This window comes from Triturus cristatus, chromosome 6 (assembly GCF_964204655.1).
Source record: "Triturus cristatus chromosome 6, aTriCri1.1, whole genome shotgun sequence".
In the NCBI taxonomy this organism is placed as follows: domain Eukaryota; kingdom Metazoa; phylum Chordata; class Amphibia; order Caudata; family Salamandridae; genus Triturus; species Triturus cristatus.
In genome coordinates, this window is record NC_140589.1 from 1,030,358,603 (window position 1) to 1,030,375,579 (window position 16,977).

A 16,977-nucleotide genomic window follows, 5' to 3' on the forward strand; every position below is an offset into this window, starting at 1 on the left:
TGCCACTCGAGGGAGAGAGAGAATAACCAGGAATGTATCGCATTTCAAGAAATACCACCCTGGAAGATCCGGGCCGTCCCCCGATCAAGGGGAGGACAGCCTCAACACAAGACGGGTGGAAGACATCAGGCCTGTTGGAGGAGAGATGGAGCCGGTCATGGAGGACACCGGAGAGTCCGAGATCCCAAGGTCACCTCCGCATAGAGGACCGGCTAGTGGAGCGGTGAACACTGGCTCCCAGTCTCAAAGGACTCTGCTGACCCCCGCTGATCTGCCGGATGGCGAAAGTGGAGACTCACAAGGTCGTGGTATGTCGCAGTACAGCCTGAGAGGCAATCCTGAGCCATCCTGTTGATTGAAGGACTACCTCACGTAAGACTGTTTTATTTTACATTGTTTGGGGGTTCGAACATTCCACTATTGGCTGATGCTGGTCTGGGAGTTAATCCCGAGAGAGTCTAGCAGCAATTTTCGTTTTTTGATGTTTGTTGGGGAGGAATGTAATGTCGTGACTATGACGCGATATGCCCCGAGCATAAGCATAAGTCACGTGACCCTGTTGAATGAAAGGTGGTCACGCACGTATGTACGCCACTAGGGCTACGACGGCAGACCCAGTAAAATCACAGCCAGCCTCCTGTCGTTTATTAAGGCCATAGCCTCTAGTCGTCACTCCCCGGCAGTCACAGGCCCGCCGATACGACAGCGGGAGCCGGAAAACACTACAGCGGCCCAGCCACCGCCGCACCGGCGGTTCCAACCGCCCCATTATAAATTGGGCCTTCTGGCAGCCCTGGGACTGCCTCCACCACCAGGGTACCGCCATACCCGGCAGCGGCGCAGCACGGTAGAGGCACCAATATGCTTGGCGGGACCGCGGCGGTCCCGCCAAGTATATTACAAGTTTACTTTCTGCCGGCGGTGTCATGGAGTGTCCTATTCAATTAACATTCTGTTGGAAAGGAAGCAATGGGGGCCTCAAAGGGCCCCCTGTGCCTCCTTCACATAATGAGTCCCCATGTGTGCATGCACTCCTGTTCCTGCACGGCATGGACCTTTGAGTCCAGGATGTGCAGGAACCTTATGGTGCGCTCCCATTGCGGTGCCTTGTTTTTTAAGCCACTGCAATGAGACTGCCATGCTGCCCCCCTGCCAGACCACTTTAAACTTGTAATCTGGCGGTAGTGAAACGGCGACCTTCGGCAGTGGCATACCACCCAGTCCTGCACTGCCAAAAGTTATAATCAGGCCCATAGTCGACAGCAATAGTCGTTAGGATGGGACGTTTGGCTCATTTAGGCTCGATTCCAAGAGGAATTTAGCTGAGCCAGAGCCGTGTTCTTATTTTTCACCACCAGATTTTGACCCCCAGCAAGAACGAGAGAAATGCAGAAATAGAAGAAATAAGAACAAGCAACAGACAGCAAAACTGTGAAAATGAGAGAAAGCTGGGACGGAAATAAGCCTGCAACAGTGAAATCAAGACACAAAGTGTAGATGATGGAAGAAAATTACATTAGGTAGAATCAAAACTAGGCAGCCTCAATATTCAGCAAGCCCTGAGGCAGCGGACCCCTAGAAAAGCTTTGTATGATTTTTTTTTTACAAACGAATCAATGTATAAAAGCAGCGTCAAAAATGGCGCCAACTTTTTTCCCCAGATAGCCCACTCTATAACCCCACTCTACACAACCAAACACAACGATGATAGGTCTTTCTCATTTCTCTGCACTTTGCTCCAGGTTTATGTGCACTGCGATACAACAGGAGACCACCCATGGGTCCTCGAAAATATTAACATCAAATCTCCCACGTAGACCGCACCAAAATGCATATTCTATCAGCCAAGTAGAAGCAGCAGAGCAGAGTGCTGTCAGCCCACCTATCAGAGATAGAGGGCCTCGTTAGCTATAGGAATGGTAATGAAATGAAGAGTCCTCTCTTGGTCTCTCTTTTATCAAGACCCAACCATTACCGTAGGCTTATTCAGTGGAACTTATGCCGAAGGTGCCAGGTCTCCCCTTCTTTAAAAGTGACTGTACTGGTGCAAGAACAAACAGCATTACTTCAACTGACTAGGCAGTGGTAATTTACAATTAGGTGCTGGTTGATACAGTATAATTTAGGCTCTGATTACAAGTTTCCCTAGGGGTTGTCAACACTTTTTCACCCGTTAAAATCTAATACCCAGAGATCGGAATGTATTGAAGAAGATAGGTATTACCCATTATCTCTTTAAAATGTGTCCTGAGTAGGCCTGGGCGAAAATTTTGTTCCGTTCGCGGAAATTGCGATAATTTGACATTTTCGCGTTCCGCGGAGAGCGCGAAAATGTAAAAAATTCCGGTTTCCGCAGCTTGGCGATAATTGGTTTCTTGCTCGCGCTGTAAAATATTACATTCTCGCGCGCGCGCTATCGCCTTACCTGAATCCCTGCGTTTTCTTGATCCGGTCGCGTTCTCCATGAGATGTTGTATTGTTTTTAGCCATTTGCGCTGTCTCGCGACAGTTCGCGCCTGCAGTGACGTCATGCGTCGCGCGATCACGTCTTTCTTCTCGCGATCATGCACCGCGAGACAACTCAAAACAAGATGGCCGCGCCCGCAAGCAACCACTTGGGTAAGTTGGCGACCCGCAACCATGCAGAAAATCTCGCGAACATGCCGGAAAAAAACTTCCGCATCTTCGCGATATTTCCGCTTGTTTGCGATAATTTTAAACATTTTTGCGATAATTTGTGAAAGTTAATTTTGCAAATTCCGCCCACCCTTAGTCCTGACGTCAATTTTGGTGCTTTCCTCACGGAAGCCCCTCGAGCTGCTGGTGCGTCACTTTTAATATGAGAATCAGTGAGGTACCAGCGGCTGCCACGGGCTTGTTAATGATCTTTGTTTGTTCTTTTCCAGAACGCACTTCTAGTCAGATCATATTCAGGTAGGGAGCAGTACGGTCTCTCATGAGGGCCTCTCCCTTTGATTCTTTGCGTGCATTAATAAATTGTAAATAAGCCCCCAGTGCTTAGCAGGCATTTCTTTCCAGGAATATATTGGCAGATTTGACCTGTCGATAAGTACTGTGGGAAAACTGTATGTGGACACGATTGCACAAGGGCAATTTCCATGTGCTGTAAGCTCCACCCAAATCATGAGTTTGGCCCCTGTGTTAATAGGGGTTTGTCTAGGTGTCAGAACTATCTGTCCCTCTTGTAATCAGAGCCATACTGTAAGGACGAGCTATTTCGTGCTCATTTTTCATGGACATTTTTTTAATGCAAAATGGAGGGACATAAAGACTGCTTTAACAGGCTCATTAAATATGTTTTCTGGATCCACTATGAGAGGATGTTCTTGAGTCCATTGGCACAGTAACTTGGGATGCGGGAGGTAGTGTAGCATAACACTTTAAACAGATTAGATATGGAAATAAAACTGCCTTTCATTGTTTTTCTTCTGGCAGCATTTGTAGTCTCTTGAAGGACAGACTGTCACATCATCTCTGTGCATTTAGTGAGGCGAAGTTGTAGGCTGGCACCCTCTCTGAAAATTGTTGAGAGGGGATGTCCAGGAGCATAAGGTGAAGCAAACAGCAGCCAGGGATCAGTGAGAGCATGGCTGATGGGAGAGGGTAGGATTTCTAGGAGAACGAGACCCCCCCCCCCCATTCAGATAAACCAACACACACAATGCCGACTGTTTTTAGCAAGCATCGCTTACAGAAAGGATTGGTAGGGAAAGGGTGGGAGCAGCAGCAGAGAGAGATCCCCTCACGGCACAGGATAGGGACAACAGTGGCAGCAGCAGTGAGAGATCCCCTCAGGGCACAGGATAGGGACAACAGTAGCAGCAGCAGAGAGAGATCCCCTCACGGCACAGGATAGGGACAACAGTAGCAGCAGCAGTGAGAGATCCCCTCAGGGAACAGGATAGGGACAACAGTAGCAGCAGCAGAGAGAGATCCCCTCAGGGCACAGGATAGGGACAACAGTAGCAGCAGCAGAGAGAGATCCCCTCACGGCACAGGATAGGGACAACAGTAGCAGCAACAGTGAGAGATCCCCTCAGGGCACAGGATAGGGACAACAGTAGCAGCAGCAGAGAGAGATCCCCTCACGGCACAGGATAGGGACAACAGTAGCAGCAGCAGAGAGAGATCCCCTCACGGCACAGGATAGGGACAACAGTAGCAGCAGCAGAGAGAGATCCCCTCACGGCACAGGATAGGGACAAAAGTAGCAGCAGCAGTGAGAGATCCCCTCAGGGAACAGGATAGGGACAACAGTAGCAGCAGCAGAGAGAGATCCCCTCAGGGCACAGGATAGGGACCACAGTAGCAGCAGCAGAGAGATATCCCCTCACGGCACAGGATAGGGACAACAGTAGCAGCAACAGTGAGAGATCCCCTCAGGGCACAGGATAGGGACAACAGTAGTAGCAGCAGAGAGAGATCCCCTCACGGCACAGGATAGGGACAACAGTAGCAGCAGCAGAGAGAGATCCCGTCACTGCACAGGATAGGGACAACAGTAGCAGCAGCAGAGAGAGATCCCCTCACGGCACAGGATAGGGACAACAGTAGCAGCAGCAGAGAGAGATCCCCTCACGGCACAGGATAGGGACAACAGTAGCAGCAGCAGAGAGAGATCCCCTCACGGCACAGGATAGGGACAACAGTAGCAGCAGCAGTGAGAGATCCCCTCAGGGAACAGGATAGGGACAACAGTAGCAGCAGCAGAGAGAGATCCCCTCAGGGCACAGGATAGGGACAACAGTAGCAGCAGCAGAGAGAGATCCCCTCACGGCACAGGATAGGGACAACAGTAGCAGCAGCAGAGAGAGATCCCCTCACGGCACAGGATAGGGACAACAGTAGCAGCAACAGTGAGAGATCCCCTCAGGACACAGGATAGGGACAACAGTAGGAGCAGCAGAGAGAGATCCCCTCAGGGCACAGGATAGGGAAAACAGTAGCAGCAGCAGAGAGAGATCCACTCACGGCACAGAATAGGGACAACAGTAGCAGCAGCAGAGTGAGATCCCCTCACGGCACAGGATAGGGACAACAGTAGCAGCAGCAGAGAGAGATCCCCTCACGGCACAGGATAGGGACAACAGTAGCAGCAGCAGAGTGAGATCCCCTCACGGCACAGGATAGGGACAACAGTAGCAGCAGCAGAGAGAGATCAGCAGCAGAGAGAGATCCCCTCACGGCACAGGATAGGGACAACAGTAGCAGCAGCAGCAGAGTGAGATCCCCTCACAGGATAGGGACAACAGTAGCAGCAGCAGAGAGAGATCCCCTCACGGCACAGGATAGGGACAACAGTAGCAGCAGCAGTGAGAGATCCCCTCAGGGAACAGGATAGGGACAACAGTAGCAGCAGCAGAGAGAGATCCCCTCAGGGCACACGATAGGGACAACAGTAGCAGCAGCAGAGAGAGATCCCCTCACGGCACAGGATAGGGACAACAGTAGCAGCAGCAGAGAGAGATCCCCTCACGGCACAGGATAGGGACAACAGTAGCAGCAACAGTGAGAGATCCCCTCAGGGCACAGGATAGGGACAACAGTAGCAGCAGCAGAGAGAGATCCCCTCAGGGCACAGGATAGGGAAAACAGTAGCAGCAGCAGAGAGAGATCCACTCATGGCACAGGATAGGGACAACAGTAGCAGCAGCAGAGAGAGATCCCCTCACGGCACAGGATAGGGACAACAGTGGCAGCAGCAGTGAGAGATCCCCTCAGGGAACAGGATAGGGACAACAGTAGCAGCAGCAGAGAGAGATCCCCTGAGGGCACACGATAGGGACAACAGTAGCAGCAGCAGAGAGAGATCCCCTCACGGCACAGGATAGGGACAACAGTAGCAGCAGCAGAGAGAGATCCCCTCACGGCACAGGATAGGGACAACAGTAGCAGCAACAGTGAGAGATCCTCTCAGGGCACAGGATAGGGACAACAGTAGCAGCAGCAGAGAGAGATCCCCTCAGGGCACAGGATAGGGAAAACAGTAGCAGCAGCAGAGAGAGATCCACTCACGGCACAGAATAGGGACAACAGTAGCAGCAGCAGAGTGAGATCCCCTCACGGCACAGGATAGGGACAACAGTAGCAGCAGCAGAGAGAGATCCCCTCACGGCACAGGATAGGGACAACAGTAGCAGCAGCAGAGTGAGATCCCCTCACGGCACAGGATAGGGACAACAGTAGCAGCAGCAGAGAGAGATCAGCAGCAGAGAGAGATCCCCTCACGGCACAGGATAGGGACAACAGTAGCAGCAGCAGCAGAGTGAGATCCCCTCACAGGATAGGGACAACAGTAGCAGCAGCAGAGAGAGATCCCCTCATGGCTCAGGATAGGGACAACAGTAGCAGCAGCAGAGTGAGATCCCCTCACGGCACAGGATAGGGACAACAGTAGCAGCAGCAGAGTGAGATCCCCTCACGGCACAGGATAGGGACAACAGTAGCAGCAGCAGAGAGAGATCAGCAAAAGAGTGAGATCCCCTCACGGCACAGGATAGGGACAACAGTAGCAGCAGCAGAGAGAGATCCCCTCACGGCACAGGATAGGGACAACAGTAGCAGCAGCAGAGTGAGATCCCCTCACGGCACAGGATAGGGACAACAGTAGCAGCAGCAGAGAGAGATCAGCAGCAGAGAGAGATCCCTTCATGGCACAGGATAGGGACAACAGTAGCAGCAGCAGCAGAGTGAGATCCCCTCACAGGATAGGGACAACAGTAGCAGCAGCAGAGAGAGATCCCCTCATGGCACAGGATAGGGACAACAGTAGCAGCAGCAGAGTGAGATCCCCTTACGGCACAGGATAGGGACAACAGTAGCAGCAGCAGAGTGAGATCCCCTCTCGGCACAGGATAGGGACAACAGTAGCAGCAGCAGAGAGAGATCAGCAGCAGAGAGTGATCACCTCACGGCACAGGATAGGGACAACAGTAGCAGCAGCAGTGTGAGATCCCCTCACGGCACAGGATAGGGACAACAGTAGCAGCAGCAGAGAGAGATCCCCTCACGGCACAGGATAGGGACAACAGTAGCAGCAGCAGAGAGAGATCCCCTCACGGCACAGGATAGGGACAACAGTAGCAGCAGCAGTGTGAGATCCCCTCACGGCACAGGATAGGGACAACAGTAGCAGCAGCAGTGTGAGATCCCCTCACGGCACAGGATAGGGACAACAGTAGCAGCAGCAGTGTGAGATCCCCTCACGGCACAGGATAGGGACAACAGTAGCAGCAGCAGAGTGAGATCCCCTCACAGCACAGGATAGGGACAACAGTAGTAGCAGCAGCAGAGTGAGATCCCGTCATGGCACAGGATAGGGACAACAGTAGCAGCAGAGAGAGATCCCCTCACGGCACAGGATAGGGACAACAGTAGCAGCAGCAGAGTGAGACCCCCTCACGGCACAGGATAGGGACAACAGTAGCAGCAGCAGAGTGAGATCCCCTCACGGCACAGGATAGGGACAACAGTAGCAGCAACAGAGAGAGATCCCCTCACGGCACAGGATAGGGACAACAGTAGGAGCAGCAGAGAGAGATCCCTTCACTGCACAGGATAGGGACAACAGTAGCAGCAGCAGAGAGAGATCCCCTCACGGCACAGGATAGGGACAACAGTAGCAGCAACAGTGAGTGATCCCCTCAGGGCACAGGATAGGGACAACAGTAGCAGCAGCAGAGAGAGATCCCCTCAGGGCACAGGATAGGGAAAACAGTAGCAGCAGCAGAGAGAGATCCACTCACGGCACAGGATAGGGACAACAGTAGCAGCAGCAGAGATAGATCCCCTCACGGCACAGGATAGGGACAACAGTAGCAGCAGCAGTGAGAGATCCCCTCAGGGAACAGGATAGGGACAACAGTAGCAGCAGCAGAGAGAGATCCCCTCAGGGCACACGATAGGGACAACAGTAGCAGCAGCAGAGAGAGATCCCCTCACGGCACAGGATAGGGACAACAGTAGCAGCAGCAGAGAGAGATCCCCTCACGGCACAGGATAGGGACAACAGTAGCAGCAACAGTGAGAGATCCCCTCAGGGCACAGGATAGGGACAACAGGAGCAGCAGCAGAGAGAGATCCCCTCAGGGCACTGGATAGGGAAAACAGTAGCAGCAGCAGAGAGAGATCCACTCACGGCACAGAATAGGGACAACAGTAGCAGCAGCAGAGTGAGATCCCCTCACGGCACAGGATAGGGACAACAGTAGCAGCAGCAGAGAGAGATCCCCTCACGGCACATGATAGGGACAACAGTAGCAGCAGCAGAGTGAGATCCCCTCACGGCACAGGATAGGGACAACAGTAGCAGCAGCAGAGAGAGATCAGCAGCAGAGAGAGATCCCCTCACTGCACAGGATAGGGACAACAGTAGCAGCAGCAGCAGAGTGAGATCCCCTCACAGGATAGGGACAACAGTAGCAGCAGCAGAGAGAGATCCCCTCATGGCTCAGGATAGGGACAACAGTAGCAGCAGCAGAGTGAGATCCCCTCACGGCACAGGATAGGGACAACAGTAGCAGCAGCAGAGTGAGATCCCCTCACGGCACAGGATAGGGACAACAGTAGCAGCAGCAGAGAGAGATCAGCAGAAGAGTGAGATCCCCTTATGGCACAGGATAGGGACAACAGTAGCAGCAGCAGAGAGAGATCCCCTCACGGCACGGGATAGGGACAACAGTAGCAGCAGCAGAGTGAGATCCCCTCACGGCACAGGATAGGGACAACAGTAGCAGCAGCAGAGAGAGATCAGCAGCAGAGAGAGATCCCCTCATGGCACAGGATAGGGACAACAGTAGCAGCAGCAGCAGAGTGAGATCCCCTCACAGGATAGGGACAACAGTAGCAGCAGCAGAGAGAGGTCCCCTCATGGCACAGGATAGGGACAACAGTAGCAGCAGCAGAGTGAGATCCCCTTACGGCACAGGATAGGGACAACAGTAGCAGCAGCAGAGTGAGATCCCCTCACGGCACAGGATAGGGACAACAGTAGCAGCAGCAGAGTGAGATCCCCTCACGGCACAGGATAGGGACAACAGTAGCAGCAGCAGAGTGAGATCCCCTCACGGCACAGGATAGGGACAACAGTAGCAGCAGCAGAGAGAGATCAGCAGCAGAGAGAGATCCCCTCACGGCACAGGATAGGGACAACAGTAGCAGCAGCAGCAGAGTGAGATCCCCTCACAGGATAGGGACAACAGTAGCAGCAGCAGAGAGAGATCCCCTCATGGCTCGGGATAGGGACAACAGTAGCAGCAGCAGAGTGAGATCCCCTCACGGCACAGGATAGGGACAACAGTAGCAGCAGCAGAGTGAGATCCCCTCACGGCACAGGATAGGGACAACAGTAGCAGCAGCAGAGAGAGATCAGCAAAAGAGTGAGATCCCCTCACGGCACAGGATAGGGACAACAGTAGCAGCAGCAGAGAGAGATCCCCTCACGGCACAGGATAGGGACAACAGTAGCAGCAGCAGAGTGAGATCCCCTCACGGCACAGGATAGGGACAACAGTAGCAGCAGCAGAGAGAGATCAGCAGCAGAGAGAGATCCCTTCATGGCACAGGATAGGGACAACAGTAGCAGCAGCAGCAGAGTGAGATCCCCTCACAGGATAGGGACAACAGTAGCAGCAGCAGAGAGAGATCCCCTCATGGCACAGGATAGGGACAACAGTAGCAGCAGCAGAGTGAGATCCCCTTACGGCACAGGATAGGGACAACAGTAGCAGCAGCAGAGTGAGATCCCCTCTCGGCACAGGATAGGGACAACAGTAGCAGCAGCAGCAGAGTGAGATCCCCTCACAGGATAGGGACAACAGTAGCAGCAGCAGAGAGAGATCCCCTCATGGCACAGGATAGGGACAACAGTAGCAGCAGCAGAGTGAGATCCCCTTACGGCACAGGATAGGGACAACAGTAGCAGCAGCAGAGTGAGATCCCCTCACGGCACAGGATAGGGACAACAGTAGCAGCAGCAGAGTGAGATCCCCTCACGGCACAGGATAGGGACAACAGTAGCAGCAGCAGAGAGAGATCAGCAGCAGAGAGAGATCCCCTCACAGCACAGGATAGGGACAACAGTAGCAGCAGCAGCAGAGTGAGATCCCCTCACAGGATAGGGACAACAGTAGCAGCAGCAGAGAGAGATCCCCTCATGGCTCAGGATAGGGACAACAGTAGCAGCAGCAGAGTGAGATCCCCTCACGGCACAGGATAGGGACAACAGTAGCAGCAGCAGAGTGAGATCCCCTCACGGCACAGGATAGGGACAACAGTAGCAGCAGCAGAGAGAGATCAGCAAAAGAGTGAGATCCCCTCACGGCACAGGATAGGGACAACAGTAGCAGCAGCAGAGAGAGATCCCCTCACGGCACAGGATAGGGACAACAGTAGCAGCAGCAGAGTGAGATCCCCTCACGGCACAGGATAGGGACAACAGTAGCAGCAGCAGAGAGAGATCAGCAGCAGAGAGAGATCCCTTCATGGCACAGGATAGGGACAACAGTAGCAGCAGCAGCAGAGTGAGATCCCCTCACAGGATAGGGACAACAGTAGCAGCAGCAGAGAGAGATCCCCTCATGGCACAGGATAGGGACAACAGTAGCAGCAGCAGAGTGAGATCCCCTTACGGCACAGGATAGGGACAACAGTAGCAGCAGCAGAGTGAGATCCCCTCTCGGCACAGGATAGGGACAACAGTAGCAGCAGCAGAGAGAGATCAGCAGCAGAGAGTGATCACCTCACGGCACAGGATAGGGACAACAGTAGCAGCAGCAGTGTGAGATCCCCTCACGGCACAGGATAGGGACAACAGTAGCAGCAGCAGAGTGAGATCCCCTCACAGCACAGGATAGGGACAACAGTAGTAGCAGCAGCAGAGTGAGATCCCGTCATGGCACAGGATAGGGACAACAGTAGCAGCAGAGAGAGATCCCCTCACGGCACAGGATAGGGACAACAGTAGCAGCAGCAGAGTGAGACCCCCTCACGGCACAGGATAGGGACAACAGTAGCAGCAGCAGAGTGAGATCCCCTCACGGCACAGGATAGGGACAACAGTAGCAGCAACAGAGAGAGATCCCCTCACGGCACAGGATAGGGACAACAGTAGCAGCAACAGTGAGTGATCCCCTCAGGGCACAGGATAGGGACAACAGTAGCAGCAGCAGAGAGAGATCCCCTCAGGGCACAGGATAGGGAAAACAGTAGCAGCAGCAGAGAGAGATCCACTCACGGCACAGGATAGGGACAACAGTAGCAGCAGCAGAGATAGATCCCCTCACGGCACAGGATAGGGACAACAGTAGCAGCAGCAGTGAGAGATCCCCTCAGGGAACAGGATAGGGACAACAGTAGCAGCAGCAGAGAGAGATCCCCTCAGGGCACACGATAGGGACAACAGTAGCAGCAGCAGAGAGAGATCCCCTCACGGCACAGGATAGGGACAACAGTAGCAGCAGCAGAGAGAGATCCCCTCACGGCACAGGATAGGGACAACAGTAGCAGCAACAGTGAGAGATCCCCTCAGGGCACAGGATAGGGACAACAGGAGCAGCAGCAGAGAGAGATCCCCTCAGGGCACTGGATAGGGAAAACAGTAGCAGCAGCAGAGAGAGATCCACTCACGGCACAGAATAGGGACAACAGTAGCAGCAGCAGAGTGAGATCCCCTCACGGCACAGGATAGGGACAACAGTAGCAGCAGCAGAGAGAGATCCCCTCACGGCACAGGATAGGGACAACAGTAGCAGCAGCAGAGTGAGATCCCCTCACGGCACAGGAAAGGGACAACAGTAGCAGCAGCAGAGAGAGATCAGCAGCAGAGAGAGATCCCCTCACTGCATAGGATAGGGACAACAGTAGCAGCAGCAGCAGAGTGAGATCCCCTCACAGGATAGGGACAACAGTAGCAGCAGCAGAGAGAGATCCCCTCATGGCTCAGGATAGGGACAACAGTAGCAGCAGCAGAGTGAGATCCCCTCACGGCACAGGATAGGGACAACAGTAGCAGCAGCAGAGTGAGATCCCCTCACGGCACAGGATAGGGACAACAGTAGCAGCAGCAGAGAGAGATCAGCAGAAGAGTGAGATCCCCTTATGGCACAGGATAGGGACAACAGTAGCAGCAGCAGAGAGAGATCCCCTCACGGCACGGGATAGGGACAACAGTAGCAGCAGCAGAGTGAGATCCCCTCACGGCACAGGATAGGGACAACAGTAGCAGCAGCAGAGAGAGATCAGCAGCAGAGAGAGATCCCCTCATGGCACAGGATAGGGACAACAGTAGCAGCAGCAGCAGAGTGAGATCCCCTCACAGGATAGGGACAACAGTAGCAGCAGCAGAGAGAGATCCCCTCATGGCACAGGATAGGGACAACAGTAGCAGCAGCAGAGTGAAATCCCCTTACGGCACAGGATAGGGACAACAGTAGCAGCAGCAGAGTGAGATCCCCTCTCGGCACAGGATAGGGACAACAGTAGCAGCAGCAGAGAGTGATCACCTCACGGCACAGGATAGGGACAACAGTAGCAGCAGCAGTGTGAGATCCCCTCACGGCACAGGATAGGGACAACAGTAGCAGCAGCAGAGAGAGATCCCCTCACGGCACAGGATAGGGACAACAGTAGCAGCAGCAGAGAGAGATCCCCTCACGGCACAGGATAGGGACAACAGTAGCAGCAGCAGTGTGAGATCCCCTCACGGCACAGGATAGGGACAACAGTAGCAGCAGCAGTGTGAGATCCCCTCACGGCACAGGATAGGGACAACAGTAGCAGCAGCAGTGTGAGATCCCCTCACGGCACAGGATAGGGACAACAGTAGCAGCAGCAGAGTGAGATCCCCTCACGGCACAGGATAGGGACAACAGTAGCAGCAGCAGAGTGAGATCCCCTCACGGCACAGGATAGGGACAACAGTAGCAGCAGCAACAGAGTGAGATCGCCTCACGGCACAGGATAGGGACAACAGTAGCAGCAGCAGAGAGAGATCCCCTCACGGCACAAGATAGGGACAACAGTAGCAGCAGCAGAGAGAGATCCCCTCACGGCACAGGATAGGGACAACAGTAGCAGCAGCAGCAGAGTGAGATCCCCTCACAGCACAGGATAGGGACAACAGTAGCAGCAGCAGAGTGAGATCCCGTCACGGCACAGGATAGGGACAACAGTAGCAGCAGCAGAGAGAGATCCCCTCACGGCACAGGATAGGGACAACAGTAGCAGCAGCAGAGTGAGACCCCCTCACGGCACAGGATAGGGAAAACAGTAGCAGCAGCAGAGTGAGATCCCCTCACGGCACAGGATAGGGACAACAGTAGAAGCAACAGAGAGAGATCCCCTCACGGCACAGGATAAGGACAACAGTAGCAGCAGCAGAGAGAGATCCCGTCACTGCACAGGATAGGGACAACAGTAGCAGCAGCAGAGTGAGATCCCCTCACGGCACAGGATAGGGACAACAGTAGCAACAGCAGAGTGAGATCCCCTCACGGCACAGGATAGGGACAACAGTAGCAGCAGCAGAGAGAGATCCCCTCACGGCACAGGATAGGGACAACAGTAGCAGCAGCAGAGTGAGATCCCCTCACGGCACAGGATACGGACAACAGTAGCAGCAGCAGATTGAGATCCCCTCACGGCACAGGATAGGGACAACAGTAGCAGCAGCAACAGAGTGAGATCCCCTCACGGCACAGGATAGGGACAACAGTAGCAGCAGCAGAGAGAGATCCCCTCACGGCACAAGATAGGGACAACAGTAGCAGCAGCAGCAGAGTGAGATCCCCTCACAGCACAGGATAGGGACAACAGTAGCAGCAGCAGAGAGAGATCCCCTCATGGCACAGGATAGGGACAACAGTAGCAGCATCAGAGAGAGATTCCCTCACGGCACAGGATAGGGACAACAGTAGTAGCAGCAGCAGAGAGAGATCCCCTCACGGCACAGGATAGGGACAACAGTAGCAGCAGCAGAGTGAGATCCCCTCACGGCACAGGATAGGGACAACAGTAGCAGCAGCAGAGAGAGATCAGCAGCAGAGAGAGATCCCCTCACGGCACAGGATAGGGACAACAGTAGCAGCAGCAGCAGAGTGAGATCCCCTCACAGGATAGGGACAACAGTAGCAGCAGCAGAGAGAGATCCCCTCATGGCTCAGGATAGGGACAACAGTAGCAGCAGCAGAGTGACATCCCCTCACGGCACAGGATAGGGACAACAGTAGCAGCAGCAGAGTGAGATCCCCTCACGGCACAGGATATGGACAACAGTAGCAGCAGCAGAGAGAGATCAGCAGAAGAGTGAGATCCCCTCACGGCACAGGATAGGGACAACAGTAGCAGCAGCAGAGAGAGATCCCCTCACGGCACAGGATAGGGACAACAGTAGCAGCAGCAGAGTGAGATCCCCTCACGGCACAGGATAGGGACAACAGTACCAGCAGCAGAGAGAGATCAGCAGCAGAGAGAGATCCCCTCATGGCACAGGATAGGGACAACAGTAGCAGCAGCAGCAGAGTGAGATCCCCTCACAGGATAGGGACAACAGTAGCAGCAGCAGAGAGAGATCACCTCATGGCACAGGATAGGGACAACAGTAGCAGCAGCAGAGTGAGATCCCCTTACGGCACAGGATAGGGACAACAGTAGCAGCAGCAGAGTGAGATCCCCTCTCGGCACAGGATAGGGACAACAGTAGCAGCAGCAGAGAGAGATCAGCAGCAGAGAGTGATCACCTCACGGCACAGGATAGGGACAACAGTAGCAGCAGCAGTGTGAGATCCCCTCATGGCACAGGATAGGGACAACGGTAGCAGCAGCAGAGAGAGATCCCCTCACGGCACAGGATAGGGACAACAGTAGCAGCAGCAGAGAGAGATCCCCTCACGGCACAGGATAGGGACAACAGTAGCAGCAGCAGTGTGAGATCCCCTCACGGCACAGGATAGGGACAACAGTAGCAGCAGCAGTGTGAGATCCCCTCACGGCACAGGATAGGGACAACAGTAGCAGCAGCAGTGTGAGATCCCCTCACGGCACAGGATAGGGACAACAGTAGCAGCAGCAGTGTGAGATCCCCTCACGGCACAGGATAGGGACAACAGTAGCAGCAGCAGTGTGAGATCCCCTCACGGCACAGGATAGGGACAACAGTAGCAGCAGCTGAGTGAGATCCCCTCACGGCACAGGATAGGGACAACAGTAGCAGCAGCAACAGAGTGAGATCCCCTCACGGCACAGGATAGGGACAACAGTAGGAGCAGCAGAGAGAGATCCCGTCACTGCACAGGATAGGGACAACAGTAGCAGCAGCAGAGTGAGATCCCCTCACGGCACAGGATAGGGACAACAGTAGCAACAGCAGAGTGAGATCCCCTCACGGCACAGGATAGGGACAACAGTAGCAGCAGCAGAGAGAGATCCCCTCACGGCACAGGATAGGGACAACAGTAGCAGCAGCAGAGAGAGATCCCGTCACTGCATAGGATAGGGACAACAGTAGCAGCAGCAGAGTGAGATCCCCTCACGGCACAGGATAGGGACAACAGTAGCAACAGCAGAGTGAGATCCCCTCACGGCACAGGATAGGGACAACAGTAGCAGCAGCAGAGAGAGATCCCCTCACGGCACAGGATAGGGACAACAGTAGCAGCAGCAGAGTGAGATCCCCTCACCGCACAGGATAGGGACAACAGTAGCAGCAGCAGAGAGAGATCAGCAGAAGAGTGAGATCCCCTCACGGCACAGGATAGGGACAACAGTAGCAGCAGCAGAGTGAGATCCCCTCACGGCACAGGATAGGGACAACAGTAGCAGCAGCAGAGTGAGATCCCCTCACGGCACAGGATAGGGACAACAGTAGCAGCAACAGAGAGAGATCCCCTCACGGCACAGGATAGAGACAACAGTAGCAGCAGCAGAGAGAGATCCCGTCACTGCACAGGATAGGGACAACAGTAGCAGCAGCAGAGTGAGATCCCCTCACGGCACAGGATAGGGACAACAGTAGCAGCAGCAGAGTGAGATCCCCTCACGACACAGAATAGGGACAACAGTAGCAGCAGCAGAGTGAGATCCCCTCACGGCACAGGATAGGGACAACAGTAGCAGCAGCAGAGTGAGATCCCCTCATGGCACAGGATAGGGACAACAGTAGCAGCAGCAGAGTGAGATCCCCTCATGGCACAGGATAGGGACAACAGTAGCAGCAGCAACAGAGTGAGATCCCCTCACGGCACAGGATAGGGACAACAGTAGCAGCAGCAGAGAGAGATCCCCTCACGGCACAAGATAAGGACAACAGTAGCAGCAGCAGAGAGAGATCCCCTCACGGCACAGGATAGGGACAACAGTAGCAGCAGCAGCAGAGTGAGATCCCCTCACAGCACAGGATAGGGACAACAGTAGCAGCAGCAGAGAGAGATCCCCTCATGGCACAGGATAGGGACAACAGTAGCAGCATCAGAGAGAGATCCCCTCACGGCACAGGATAGGGACAACAGTAGCAGCAGCAGAGTGAGATCCCCTCACGGCACAGGATAGGGACAACAGTAGCAGCAGCATAGAGAGATCCCCTCACTGCACAGGACAGGGACAACAGTAGCAGCAGCAGAGAGAGATCCCCTCACGGCACAGGATAGGGACAACAGTAGCAGCAGCAGCAGAGTGAGATCCCCTCACAGGATAGGGACAACAGTAGCAGCAGCAGAGAGAGATCCCCTCATGGCTCAGGATAGGGACAACAGTAGCAGCAGCAGAGTGAGATCCCCTCACGGCACAGGATAGGGACAACAGTAGCAGCAGCAGAGTGAGATCCCTTCACGGCACAGGATAGGGACAACAGTAGCAGCAGCAGAGAGAGATCAGCAGAAGAGTGAGATCCCCTCACGGCACAGGATAGGGACAACAGTAGCAGCAGCAGAGAGAGATCCCCTCACGGCACAGGATAGGGACAAC